Source organism: Xyrauchen texanus, chromosome 17 (genome assembly GCF_025860055.1).
Source record: "Xyrauchen texanus isolate HMW12.3.18 chromosome 17, RBS_HiC_50CHRs, whole genome shotgun sequence".
Taxonomy (NCBI): domain Eukaryota; kingdom Metazoa; phylum Chordata; class Actinopteri; order Cypriniformes; family Catostomidae; genus Xyrauchen; species Xyrauchen texanus.
In genome coordinates this window covers 8015272-8029972 of record NC_068292.1, presented here as the reverse complement: position 1 = coordinate 8029972, position 14701 = coordinate 8015272, and the positions used below count along the sequence as shown (strand labels likewise).

The 14701-nt window shown below is 37.3% G+C and overlaps 1 pseudogene; it reads left to right on the top strand.

Annotated features, from left to right (window-relative positions):
* Window positions 1-14421, top strand: part of LOC127658290 (E3 ubiquitin-protein ligase HACE1-like) — a 46473-nt pseudogene extending 32052 nt beyond the window's left edge.
* The last annotated feature ends 280 nt before the right edge of the window (window positions 14422-14701 follow it).

Below are 14701 nucleotides of genomic sequence, written 5' to 3'. Positions count from 1 at the left end.
TTAGGTTATTAAGCTTTGTGCTTTTAAAACCACTCCTTACATCAGTCTCCCAATTGCTTGTCTTTTGTTCCCAGGAATCCAAAAATCATCTTCAATCACTTCCACTTCCTGCTGGAGTGCCCTGAGCTCATGTCTCGATTCATGCATATCATCAAAGGCCAGGTAAGCATGATGCATGAGAGATTCAAGGAGGTTTTGTAATACACTTGTCCCAGAATGGATTTGGACAATTAAGTCACAATTAAAATGGCCTATTGTTAATGTTATTGCATTAGATTACAGAATTATTAAACTAGGTAACACCTTATTTTTCAGGAGTGAAATTGTTGCATCCTTCTGATTTCGGACTTTTCTGTGTCAGTTAGATCTCTTATTGGCCCATTTGACCTGTAGTAAGAAAACTGCCTAATAATTCTGCTCATCTGAATACAGTGTGCATGTCGATTTATGCCACACTCTCCATCAAAAATTAAATAGCACTTGAAAATTATTTTACTTAGTAACTAGGGCTAGGCAAAACTGCTACAAAAATTTAATTTTTATATTTTTCAGCCTATTGACGATATTCGATAGGTATCTCAATAATTATGTATTTTCTCCAAAATGGCTCAAAAGCTATTTATTTATTTATTATTCAGAAGAACCTACATTTCTTCTAAACAGCATTTTTTTAGCCAAGTAGATTTAATATTTTAAAGACATTGAATAAAAATATATTTATAAATATTAAAGGCATGTTTTCCCACGACTTTACATTAGTGAACACAAAGGAAAATCAGATCTAATCATTTTCATTGAAATGCATTTTTTATAGTAATATTTTATATATATTGATGCATAGTATCTTAATAAAAAGCATTAATTACCTTATTATATTTAAAAAAATTATAATTGTGAATGAACAAGGCCTTGAAATGAACTTCATCACCTGGGGCTTTTATTTTGACTCTGTTATACTGGGCAGTGTTTGTAGATTTGTAGAATAACTTGTAGTAGTTATTAATGTTTGTAATTGCGCAAATGCTTGAATCTGCAGTACTTATCCTTCTTGAGTTCACACAACAGCCATCGCCAGTTTATTCTGAAGTGCACAAAGACATGTTTATCTGCTTAAATAGCAGCCTTGTGAAGTTTAATAATCACATATGACCACATTATCATTTTGATGTTTTTTTTGTATTAATTCGGCAGCCCTGAAGGATCGTGAAATTAGTGAACTGATGCAGTCTATTAGAAGCCTGATGTCCAAAATTAAAGTGCATTAAAATCATATGTAGCATATTCACAATATTCATCGTGACTATAACATGAATATTCTATATATTGCCCAGCCTTAATAGTAACTATTGAGGTTGATATTAATTGGAATTGGAAACATATGCTTGGAAATGTGATAAGAATGTTGATTAGCCTAATAATTATGCATGCATCATCTGTTCCCACAGGTGTCCTAGCAGAGTAACTCAAAACTCAAAAGAAAAAACTGTGTGTGTGTTGTGTGTTAAAGATACAATTATATATAAAACACATTTTCATAAAAGCTGCATGCATAAAAGTTATAAAATAATTATAAAAGAATAACAGCAAAATGCTGTTTATATATATATATATATTTTTATTATTATAATTTTAATTTTTTTTGGGTGCTCCCCATGGTTTGTGGGGTGCTCCCAGTCAGCATTAGTGAGTACCTACCGACAGTAGTCTGAGGAGGGACAATCCAGCGTCAAGGAGTTGGGAGCCTAAGCCTCATCGATGCACGAGGGCAATGAAAGCTATCCCATCAGGTCCGAACTGACAGAATGTCTAGTATGTTACAAGTCACAGAAAAGTTTAATGATGGTTACAGTAGGAATGCGTCACAACACACAGTGCATCGCACCCTGCTGCGTATGGGGCTGCAAAGCTGCAGACTGGTCAGAGTGCCCAGAATGACTCCTGTCCACCGTTAAAACACCTACAATTGTCATACGAGCATCAAAACTGGATTAGTGGAAGAAGGTCGCATGGTAAAATAAGTCCTGTTTTCTTTTACATCATGTGGACGGCTGTGTACGTGTACGCGGTTTACCTGGGGAATTGATGGCACAAGGATGCACTGTGGGAGGACGACAAGCCAGTGGAGGGAGTGTGATGCTCAGGCCAATGTTCTGCTGGGAAATATATATACAGGTCCTTCTCAAAAAATTAGCATATTGTGATAAAGTTCATTATTTTCCATAATGTAATGATAAAAATTAAACTTTCATATATTTTAGATTCATTGCACACCAACTGAAATATTTCAGGTCTTTTATTGTTTTAATAATGATGATTTTGGCATACAGCTCATGAAAACCCAAAATTCCTATCTCAAAAAATTAGCATATTTCATCCGACCAATAAAAGAAGTGTTTTTAATACAAAAAAGTCAACCTTCAAATAATTATGTTCAGTTATGCACTCAATACTTGGTCGGGAATCCTTTTGCAGAAATGACTGCTTCAATGCGGCGTGGCATGGAGGCAATCAGCCTGTGGCACTGCTGAGGTGTTATGGAGGCCCAGGATGCTTCGATAGCGGCCTTAAGCTCATCCAGAGTGTTGGGTCTTGCGTCTCTCAACTTTTTCTTCACAATATCCCACAGATTCTCTATGGGGTTCAGGTCAGGAGAGTTGGCAGGCCAATTGAGCACAGTAATACCATGGTCAGTAAAACAGTGGTTTTGGCACTGTGAGCAGGTGCCAGGTCGTGCTGAAAAATGAAATCTTCATCTCCATAAAGCTTTTCAGCAGATGGAAGCATGAAGTGCTCCAAAATCTCCTGATAGCTAGCTGCATTGACCCTGCCCTTGATAAAACACAGTGGACCAACACCAGCAGCTGACATGGCACCCCAGACCATCATTCCTTCTCCCCAGTCTTCCTCCAGACTCTGGCACCTTGATTTCCGAATGACATGCAAAATTTGCTTTCATCCGAAAAAAGTACTTTGGACCACTGAGCAACAGTCCAGTGCTGCTTCTCTGTAGCCCAGGTCAGGCGCTTCTGCCGCTGTTCCTGGTTCAAAAGTGGCTTGACCTGGGGAATGCGGCACCTGTAGCCCATTTCCTGCACACGCCTGTGCATGGTGGCTCTGGATGTTTCTACCCAAGACTCAGTCCACTACTTCCGCAGGTCCCCCAAGGTCTGGAATCGGTCCTTCTCCACAATCTTCCTCAGGGTCCGGTCACCTCTTCTCGTTGTGCAGCATTTTTTGCCACACTTTTTCCTTCCCACAGACTTCCCACTGAGGTGCCTTGATACAGCACTCTGGGAACAGCCTATTTGTTCAGAAATTTCTTTCTGTGTCTTACCCTCTTGCTTGAGGGTGTCAATGATGGCCTTCTGGACAGCAGTCAGGTCGGCAGTCTTACCCATGATTGCGGTTTTGAGTAATGAAACAGGCTGGGAGTTTTTACAAGCCTCAGGAATCTTTTGCAGGTGTTTAGAGTTAATTAGTTGATTCAGATGATTAGGTTAATAGCTCGTTTAGAGACCCTTTTCATGATATGCTAATTTTTTGAGATAGGAATTTTGGGTTTTCATGAGCTGTATGCCAAAATCATCAGTATTAAAACAATAAAAGACCTGAAATATTTCAGTTGGTGTGCAATGAATCTAAAATATATGAAAGTTTAATTTTTATCATTACATTATGGAAAATAATGAACTTTATCACAATATGCTAATTTTTTGAGAAGGACCTGTATATATATATATATATATTTTTTAACTACTCCTCAGCTTTCATTTGAGCAAACTATAGTTTTGGCAAATCTACTTTGTGCATGACAAGAGTATTATTTCCAACAATTGTTTACAGACAGATATTTTCACTTTTAATTGACTCTTATCACAATTCCAGTGGGTCAGAGGTTTACATACACTAATTAACTGTGCCTTTAAGCAGCTTGGAAAATTCTATTAAATTATGTAAAGACATTTGTCAATTAGCCAATTAGCTTCTGATAGGCTAATTGGCTAATTGGATTAAATTGGCGTTGTACCTGTTGATGTATTTTAAGGCCTACTTTCAATGCCTTTTTGCTTGACATCATTAGAAAATCAAAAGAAATCAGCCAAGACCTCAGAAAAATAATATTGTGCACCTCCACAAGTCTGGTTCATTCTTGGGAGCAATTTCCAAACACCTGAAGATACCACGTTCATCTGTACAAACAGTAGTTTGCAAGTATAAAAACCATGGTACCATGCAGCCATCATATCGCTCAGGAAGGAGACACATTCTGTCTACTAGAGATGAACGTAGTTTGTTGTGAAAAGTGCAAATCAATCCCAGAACAACAGCAAAAGACCTTGTGATGATGCTGGATGAAGCAGTTTGACAAGTATCTATATCTACAGTAAAACAAGCCCCTATATTGATATAACCCGAAAGGCTGCTCAGCAAGGAAGAAGCCACTGCTCCAAAACCGCCATAAAAAATCCAGACTAGAGTTTGCAAGTGCACTTGGGGACAAAGAGCCTACTTTTTGTAGAAAAAAGTCTGATGAAACAAAATGACCATAATGACCATCGTTATGTTTGGAGGAAAAAGGGGGGCTTGTAAACTGAAGAACACCATCTCAACCTTGAAGCATTTGTTCCTACAGAAGAAGAATTTAATGTGATTGTGAGGAAGTCACAGAGTGCACATGCAGAGAATGAAATCACAATCTGCAGGTTTAATTCTGTAACTAACAAAACGCTGCATGCATTTCCTAAACTGATAGTTGGGTGTAACACTTTCTTAAAGAAAGATAGCACAAGCACACTTTTCAAGCCAAACATTTAACTTAAATTTTATTCTGACACAATTCTGTATTGTGACACACTGTGGTTGTCAAACGTTAGTGGCACCTGTCCACAGCAAGTGAATGTGCTGAACTACACCTGTGGAGGTAATATGTTAGTTAGTAAGTTCACTTACATGATTTTATAAGATAGGGTGCAATGCTAAAAGACCTACTGAATATAATTTTCTCCTAAAACATAAGATCACAGAAATATCTATTATGGTGCCTCCCTTAACCCCGTTACACTGCAACAAAACATTTGACATTAGTGGGAGTGAATGGATTTGTTGCAATGGTGGATTTGTTAACAACGTGGGCCCATTTTAACTGCTGGAAAAGGCAATACAGATTAATTTATGAAATAGTCATGTACAAAAATTATAACTCCAAACTGTATACTGTTGGTTTATTAAAAGCAGAATAAATAAAACATTATTGTGATATAGTTCAGCTATTATAAAATGGCAAAAAGTGATTGAAATATATGTAAATTAAAGCATCCTTGGACCCTTGGACATTATAATTCAGAATGTAGCATTTTCCCCCCAATCATTATACACTGTGTCCACAACAAAACAGATTATTTTTAATGGGGGTCTTTAGTAGCGTTGTACTCTAATCAAGAATTTATACATTTTGAATGATTTTCAATGAGGGTCAAAAATTACCCAAACGATAAAAGGAAGGTGCAGTTTCTTGTTTCAGATTCAAATTTTTATTTGAATAAATGCTCTTCAAGCATGACACATAACAAAACAATAATTTACAGAGTCAAACATTATCCCCCTTAAACGCCATTATTTTCTTCCCCAATCCACCCCCCACAAACATCCCTGTGGCCAAACCGGAGTACACGCTGAGATAAAAAAAAATTATATATATAAAATGAATAAAAAATAAATCATAATAAGCACACACATTTAAAATTCTAAGTCTCTCTCCAATGCCCTTCCTGAGAGCCCTCCAAAAATGCCAAATAGCTGCCCCACGTTTTTCAAACAAGTCCTAGCCTTCTATACGACACCACCTCAAATGCTGCCGCCCTGCCCATCTCTGTGCACCACTCCTGAAATGAGGTGCTCCAGCCGACTTCCATCCCATAAGGATGAACTGTCTGCCGATCATAACTCTGACTAGGACCCAATTTTTTATGTACTAATATTAATGATCGCCCCATCACCTAAAATACAGAGTCTGGGGCGAAGTGAAATTTTAGTGCCCAATACGTCACACATAAAACTCTGAACCCTCAACTAAAATTCTTGGATCTTAACCCTCTTCCAAAAAACATGGGTTGTGTCTCTTCTGATTGGAATTGCAAACAGGTGGGTGTGTCTATACAATCTAGAGGGGGTCCAATAGAATCAATGTAAAATCTTAAATTGTACAAGGTCCACCCTTGCATCTATAGATGTAGACTTGATGTTTTTTAGAATCCTAGCCCACACTCCCTCCTCCAATACCAAGTTTAAATCTTTCTCCCATAATCTCTTAAGAGAAGTTGAAGCACCATCCCCAGACTCTGAATTAACAGGGAGTAATACACTGATGCCTCGCGATCCTTTCCAAAAGCAGTATCTGCCACTTTAGGGGGTGTATGCTACTCCCAAAAATAGTACAAAGCAGGTGTTGTAGCTCTAAATACCTAAAGAATTGAGACCTATGGATCCCAAAATGTTTAACCATATTTTCAAAGGATCTCAACACTCCACTCTCTATAGGTCATCTAGCGTATTAACCTCCCTTACAATTCACTCTGTCCAACAGAAAGGAGACTTATTAATAAATAACTTTGTATATATATATATATATATATATATATATATATATATATATAAAAATAATACCGGTTTATATCATTAAAAGTGTTCTTCATTCATATAAACATTAACCTAAAATCTTGGATGTTGTAAAAACAAGTCCATGGATATGTAATGCATCAACGGCCCAGTTGTTAGAATTTGTCTAAGATGCAAGAACCGAATCGAACTCTGTCATGTGCAGTTGGTCCTTGTTTCCCTCTCCTCAGCCATTTTAAGACCGGTGTGAGTGGTTTTATGAACATCTTCTGACCGGACAGCCAGACTCTGATATGGTGCACCGGCCGGTTAATGAAAATGACATTCTACTGGTTCACAGAGGTAAGCAATGTCTACGTTATCTACAGTATGTAAACATTTCTGGGGGGGTTCTCTCTATCATTCATCTATCTTTTGGATCATCTTCTTTCAGACTCAATTTTCCGCAGCAGCTGTGAGGTTGTGTCCAAATCCTCCAATGAGAAACTCAAACAAGGCATCGCCGTGTGGTTCCACGGTGAAGAGGGCATGGTGAGCTTGAACAAATCTCAAACCATGTGCCACTTTCAGACGCATTGCCCTGACTTTTATCTATTATCTAATCGGATTAAGAGATTGTTTTTATTGGGGTGTAGCTGCAAGGCATTAGGTCCAAGTCGAATGCCATGAATAACTTTATTCTCTGTGTTTTTTCCTTAGGGTCAGGGTGTGTGGTCAGAGAGCGGTTTGACATTCTGTCCAATGAAATCATCAACCCAGACTACGCACTGTTTACGCAATCTGCAGATGGTATATGACACGCTGTTAAATCCTGTATGATTAAAAATGGCGAATGTTTTTCCCGCTTGTTTGGCTGCATGTTAGAGGTTCTGAGTTTCTGTGTTTGTCCACAATAGAAAAATTGTGAAGTAAGTCAAAATCCCTCTGTGATCAAGGAGAAATTTTGCACAGAAAGAAAACATCTCTTAATTGCTTGTACGTTTACAGTATGTTTTTGTTTTTTTCTGGGTACATTCATTTATTGTACAGGTACCACATTTCAACCCAACAGTAACTCCTCTGTCAACCCAAATCATCTGAACTACTTTAGATTTGCTGGTCAAATCTTAGGTCTGGCGCTCTACCATCGCCAGCTGGTCAACATCTACTTCACACGCTGTTTTACAAGCACATACTGGGTAACCCCACACACTTGACAGGGTTTTTATCAAAGTCAGCCCAGAATCAGTTTAAGATGTTTTTGTTTTTTTTAAAGGATCTTTTAAAATCTGTTGTAGGTTTTTAGTTGCAGAAAATCAATAAAGTCACGGAATGTTTTTTTTTCAAGAATAGACTCATTGACTGGAGTGTTTGTAGCATATATGACATGTAAAAGTATTTTTTTATATATGAAATCAGGTATCCCTGTGAGCTACCAGGATGTGTCCTCCACTGACCCAGAGTATGCCAAGAACCTTCAGTGGATTCTGGACAATGACATCAGTGATCTTGGCCTAGAGTTGACCTTCTCTGTAGAGACAGATGTGTTTGGAACCATGGAGGAGGTGCCTCTCAAACAAGGAGAAATTACTATACCGGTCACCCAAGACAATAAGGTGAAAACATGTTCTGTCATAATGTTTTGAATGAGAGGAACTTTTAAGAGACTCTGTTTTTTTAAATGCAAGTATTCCCCCTGTTTGTACTCCCCCTTAGAAGGCAACTGACTAGGTAGACAGTGGGCAGTGAGACAGCAAACTGGGTTTTGGAACAGATCCATTGGTATGCCTGGAAAGACAAAGTGTAGTTAAAGGAATATTCTGCATTCAATACAAGTTAAGTTCAATTGATAGCATTTGTGGCATAATGCTGCAAATGTACCACAAAAATGTGTTTCGATTCATCCCTCAATTTCCTTAAAAAAAAAAAAAAAAAAACTTAGCTTCAAATCTGTCAGAAATGCTGTCGATTGAACTTAACTTGCATTGGACCCAGAATATTTATTTGATCAAAAATAGAAAAACGTTTCATGGTCAAGTTTCCACATCTCAGATCTATTGAAAATACTGTATAATCTTTAGCAACATTTTCAGAAGGGTCAGAAGAATATACCTGTTTATTTCATTTACACATTTTCCAGCTATAATGTAGTTCTGTGACAGCTATAAACTGCAAAAGACTTTTGCTGGAAAATAACGGCACGCACAGCAATACATATTTTCAGCCCATTCTTGCTGATGCGTGTGAGACTTTAGAAATTCTGAGAAAGAAATGTTACACAACCAGCTGTGCCAGCCAGCTAGATATCTTTATTTTTGAGACATATCATGAATCAACAGAATTCAAAAAAACATTTATCACAGAAAACCAAAGGCTTCTTTCAAAATTAAGTTCTAACCAAAATAGGGTCTCTTAGACCAGGGGTTTTCAAACTTTTTCATACCAAGGACTCCCAAATATAATGATCACTTATCAAGGAACCCCCTTTCCAATTATGTTAACTTTATTTGTGAAAAGTGTGAAATATAAGCAGTACATTAAATATAATACAGACAGCATGTTTTCTGCAAAATTAAATAATAAACCTTAATATTGTAATAAAGCCAAAATAAATTATTAAAATGTTATCTAGAAAATATTTACTTTGTATTAAGTCATCTATATAGTTATATATATATATATATATATATATAAGCAATATCACACACACACACACCCTTGTTTATCCAATAACTTGGTAGAAACAGCACAAGCCGTGATATTATTTCTAAAGTGACATTTTTAATTACTAATGGAGGCTTGAATGCATCATTTGTTTTGAACCAGCAATGGCAGTTTCTGATCCAACACGTAAGAAAATAGTTCCTTGCACAAAAAAAGTTTTTATGACCGTGAATTTTTAAAAATGTACTTGTTCATTGAACCTTTGTATTTAAGCAATAACACATGAGCAAGAGTGCTATATGGCCCTACATCAGCACTGCTGTGATTTGGCCACAGGCACGAGTGCTGTTGGTAATTCCCTATAGAATCCACAATCTTCTCTGCCAATTTGAATAATACTTTCTCTCCAATGTGGAAACTCCGGTAAGAGGTAAGCTACTTGAGTTTGTGTAATTAATCAGTCTGTTGTGTCTCTCAGCTGTGATGAGCCTTATTTCTGAAGTTGTTTGTTTAAAGTGGCTTAAAGCTATTTTCTAGCTTTAGGAGTGTAGTAGTAATACAAGCAATCATGAAGTGATGTTGTATGTGAACACTGGCTGACGTAGATCTGATCTTTTGCCACCACCTGCTGGCTAACATATGTAATGTAAAAAAAAACAATACATGTAAGACACACACACACACATCCAGTAGCTTTTAACACATATGCACTGCTCTTACACTTTAGTTTAGAACAGCACGAACACAAGTGGAGTGTTACACACAGTGAAGCATCCGAGTGCTGATGCTGTACTCATGGAACGTCTCTCGTCCAATCAGATTCGAGGACCGAAACTAACTGTTGTGTGTGTAATATATATATATATATATATATAGTCAGAAGTTTACATACACATATTAATGTTGAAGTCATTAAAACTCATTTTTGATGTTATTAAAACTCATTTTTTTAACCACTCCACAGATTTCCTATTAGCAAACTATAGTTTTTTGTAAGTCGTTTAGGACATCTATGTTGTGCATGACACAAGTAATTTTTTCAAGAATTGTTTACAGACAGATTGTTTCTCTTTTAATTGACTATATCACAATTCCAGTGGGTCAGAGGTTTACATACACTAAGTTAACTGTGCCATTAAACCGCTTTGGAAATTCCAAAACATGTCAATTCTTTAGACAGTTAGCCAATTAGCTTCTGATTGGGGGTCTACTGAATTGGAGGTTTACCTGTAGACTTATTTTGAGGCCTACCTTTAAACTCAGTGCCTCTTTGCTTGTCATCATGGCAAAATCTAAAGAACAACAGCAAAGGACCTTGTGACGAGGCTGGAGGAAACAGGTAGACAAGTATCTATATCCACAGTAAAACGAGTCCTATATTGATATAACCTGAAAAGCTGCTCAGCAAGGAAGAAGCCACTGCTCCAAAACTGCCATTAAAAAGCCAGACTACAGTTTGCAAGTGCAAATGGGGACACAGATCTTACTTTTTGGAGAAATGTTCTCTGGTCTGATGAAACAAAAACAGTGTGACATAACAATGTGGAGGAAGTAGAGAACGAGCCGTTTTGGCAGCTTGATTTCATCAATTGCTCTTTTTGCAGTGAGGAGAAAATTTTCAGTTCTGAAATTACAATTTGTTTTTACTGTGCAATGAACTCCTACATGACAAAAGATCAAGGAAAATATCATTCATGTCATGACCCCTTTAGAAAAAATTTTGCTCCTTTGTCTCTGTCTGTCTGTCTGTCTGTTTCTCGCTCAAGCCCAGATCAATGTAGCAGTGGGTTGTTACTGTGCTGCTCTCAATATTTGCACATTTGCTTGGACAAACAGTCATAACAGTTCTTCTATTAAAAAGCTGTAGACAGCATGCTTCACGCTTTCCTTTATTCTCACAGTTGTCTGTTGTGTTGCTGTGCTTTTCCTAACATGCTGAAAGAAATTAAAACTCTTAACATTTTTAAAATTAAATTTTTTGACTCACCCATATGTCTTTTGAACCCAAAAAAGCTTTAGCAAAACCAGCTTTGTCCTAGCATGTAGTGACCCCATATGCCAAGTTCCAAGTGTGAGTTGTCCAGACTATTTGTGGTGGGTTTTTTTGGAGCTTCAAGTGCAGATTCACTGTAATTGTATTTAAAAGACCCAGACAGATTATAGATGTGATGGGCTACTGGTATGTGTGCTTGATAGTGTGTGTGTATGTGCGTGCGTGTGTGCGTGCGTGCGTGCGTGTGTGTGTGTGTGTGTGTGTGTAGGAGCTGCTGTTGTCTGGAATGCCAGAGATTGATGTGATGGACTGGAAGAGAAACACAGAGTACACAAGTGGCTATGACCTACAGGAGTCTGTTATACAGGTATCACATACACTCACCACACTGATGCTGCTACTATTGTTTCAGCCTTATCAAAATATCATCAGCAATATTTTGTTGTTAATGTATAACAAAACAGTCACTAACAATAACTTGTGGTTCGCTGCTGCCGAGATAAGAGATAAACAGCGGCAGCGTTGTTACACCGTATTCTGCTATACAAGTTCAGGGGAAACTTTCAACATTGAAAAACCAGACTTTTAAATATTATATTTAGAAATGCAATGACTGAAATTGTTTGGTTGAAGGGGGTACCAAACTGTGACTCCTGAACAAAACAGTTTGGTGAATACATGTTTACACATTAGCTTCCACTCAGCTAACAAGCAATGAAAGTAGCTATGTGGTTAACTACTTAGCTATAAGCTCTGTGTCATGGAGAGTAAAATGTAGATGTTGTTTATTTACTTTCCAGCATTGCGTCTCATCAACTATGTAATGACGTAGCATGAAATAAATACTCAACAGACACAATCCACCATCGCACTGTTGTCTGCTGAGCTGCAAAAAGATGCTCTGATGTTTACCTTTTAATCTGCTATATTACTGCATGCACTGACAAACTATAGCTGGCTAACAGATGTGATAAACAGGAGTGACATGGTTGTCAGGGACAGGGTTAACGTTATATTTATATTGAAAAGGGAAAATTATGGGGTCATTGTTTATTAACTTTCCAGAATGTATTTCACAAACTAGATAGCAACTTACCATGAAAACACCGCTTAACTCCGCACCGCTTAAATCAGCACCGCTTAACACCGCACCGCTTTCACTTGCATTGTATGGACCTACAGAGCTGAAATATTAAAAAAAAATTGTGTTCTGCTGAAGAAAGAAAGCCATACACATCTGGGATATCATGAGTGAGAAAATTATGAGAGAATTTTTCATGTATCTTTTAATTGCCAAGTAAAAAGCACAATACAATCACTGAGATATTTGTGATGTATTCATGATGGCAGCAAAATCCTTGAATATGTATATCTTGAATATTTGCTATCTCACATAATCTCTTTATGATTATAGTTGCACATGTGTTTGTGTAACAGTGGTTCTGGGAAGTGGTTGAAAGTCTCACTCGAGGAGAGAGTCCTTCTCTTACAGTTTGTTACAGGAAGGTACATCTTGTTATTTCCGCATGCTGTATTCATGTCTATTAATGTTATTAATATGTTATAAAACACAAATACATTTCAAACAAGTATGATGCTTAATATTGTCTGAAAACAACCACTGACCGTTTATAAAGATAATAAATAATATGTATATCTGTTTGTCAGAAATATCTTGTGGTTTTCACCTTGTTTTCTTCTCTCTATCAGTTCACGAGTCCCTCATGGAGGATTTGCGTTTCTAATTGGCGGCAGTGGTCTGCAGAAATTCACTATCGCTGCTGTGCCATACACATCCAACCTACTGCCTACCTCTAGTACATGGTGAGAAATGCACGTGTGTGATGTTTTTCAGATAGAAACACTAGAGGGCAATGTGACCCTTCTGATGTTCCTGTGATATAAACACAGCTTAACATGATCACAATGAAGCGAGAGATGGTCACAAAGACTAACAAATGCATGTAATGAAAAAAGCATCACTTACCTGTCTGTCTCTGCCCTCGCAGTATTAACATGCTGAAACTCCCAGAGTACCCCAGTAAGGACATCCTGCGAGATCGCCTGCTAGTCGCACTTCATTGTGGGAGTTATGGCTACACCATGGCCCGACGCAGGCTTGTGTTTGCTTGGACTCAATGGACATACAACACGCACATGACTCACTTGAGGGATTCTTCAACACTACTCTGATTCAGAAGCCTTTTGTTAACTTTTAATATGTTTTGCATAAGCACATCTATGTCACATTTCATCATAAGTAAAAAAATGTGCGATATCATTTGCATAATAATAAATAAAGCCTTTTTTAATTTTTTTTATAATGGGACATATTTTATTTTATTTATTTATTTATTTTTGACACATTTTGCAGCTAAATTGCAAGGAAATTTCTATTTTTGTAATGTTCATTATTCTCAGTGGTGATTCTTCTACTGTGATGTATAAATGTTTTTCCCCCCAGCATTAATGTATGCAGTAATGACAGTACAATTTTAAGACTCGAATTTATAAAGTGAAAATGAGCTTAACTGTCATGAGAATAATGTCACTATGCCAGAATCGTAATGTCTTAAACAGTGTCAGAAATGTATGTTGTTCACTGTCCTTTTCTGCATATCGCGGCATCGTTCTGTGGTCCGTTCTGCGGCTCATTTTAGCTTATTGCGTCCCATTTGGCACATTTCGCGGTCAACCCACCGGCCCGCTTGGTTCTCCCGATGGCCAGTCCGCCCCTGATCAGCCCCAAAGTGCTTCAGCCCACCGGGAAAATGCCCAGTATGCCAGATTACCAGTCCAGCCCTGCCCCCAAGTTACTTTTATTTAGCCTATGTATGAATTGTGCTGTTAAGTTGTTCTATAAATGGATCTAATACCGTTTTGGTTGTGCCAAATATTCTCACAAACAAATGAACTATGACAAGTTTCTTCTTGTAAAAGAAGGATGTGGCAATGCTGGAAACTATTGATTTTGAAAAGAGAAGTAATATCATTTTAGGAATGTAAAATATCATCTTTAGCATTGGTGATGGTTAAGTGATATCTCTGTGATAATATGAAAATGTAGATATTAATTTATTCTGATTCATCATGATTTGGGACTTATTTATTTATTCGTTTTGTAATAACAGTGTATACCACACAATCCATTGGATATATTCAGGTGTGCATCACAGTCATTAAAGTATACATTTTATTATACATGAGCCTATCTGTTATTTGTTAGCATTTAAAGATTTCTACCAGAAGAGTGTTTGTTTGCTTTGTGTGCTGCAGGGTTGTTACTGTCAACTTTCTGTAATTATACCTGAACCGGTGTAGTCCTACATGCAAAATGAAACAAGGCTTTTACATTTATTGAAGAAAAATGGGTGGTTATGTTAGCATGTGCAAAACTTTCCTTTGGTTGCTTACTGGCCCAAGTTAAAATAGCCCACTAATAATTCTTGA